The sequence below is a fragment of the Haliaeetus leucocephalus genome, unplaced genomic scaffold, assembly GCF_000737465.1.
Source record: "Haliaeetus leucocephalus isolate CR32 unplaced genomic scaffold, Haliaeetus_leucocephalus-4.0 Scaffold183, whole genome shotgun sequence".
Taxonomy (NCBI): domain Eukaryota; kingdom Metazoa; phylum Chordata; class Aves; order Accipitriformes; family Accipitridae; genus Haliaeetus; species Haliaeetus leucocephalus.
Window position 1 is genome coordinate 1,017,037 of NW_010972619.1, and position 362 is coordinate 1,017,398.

Consider the following 362-nt stretch of genomic DNA (forward strand, 5'->3'; position numbering starts at 1 on the left):
GGACCAATAGCTGTATTAATGTTGATATTAACTTTTGGACCTTGTATATTGAATAGAATTATTGGATTAGTAAAAAATTGATCAGAAGCTGCACACCTAATGTTATTAAGAAGGCAATGTGAGTACTTAGAGGAAGCCAACATTGGTGAAAGAGAAACTCCCATTCTCTAGCTCGAGAAACCGTAATCCGGTTTGACCAACAAAATGATGAAAACAAAAAGGGGGGATTGTGATAAATTTATGTGTTAATCAAACCGGTTCTGTAAGCCTTGCACAATGTGTTCGTTTTTGCAAGGCAGTGTTAGCCTTTGCAAGCAGGTGCGGTTGGAAACTTTGTAACTGCAATGTCTTGCTAAGTGAAC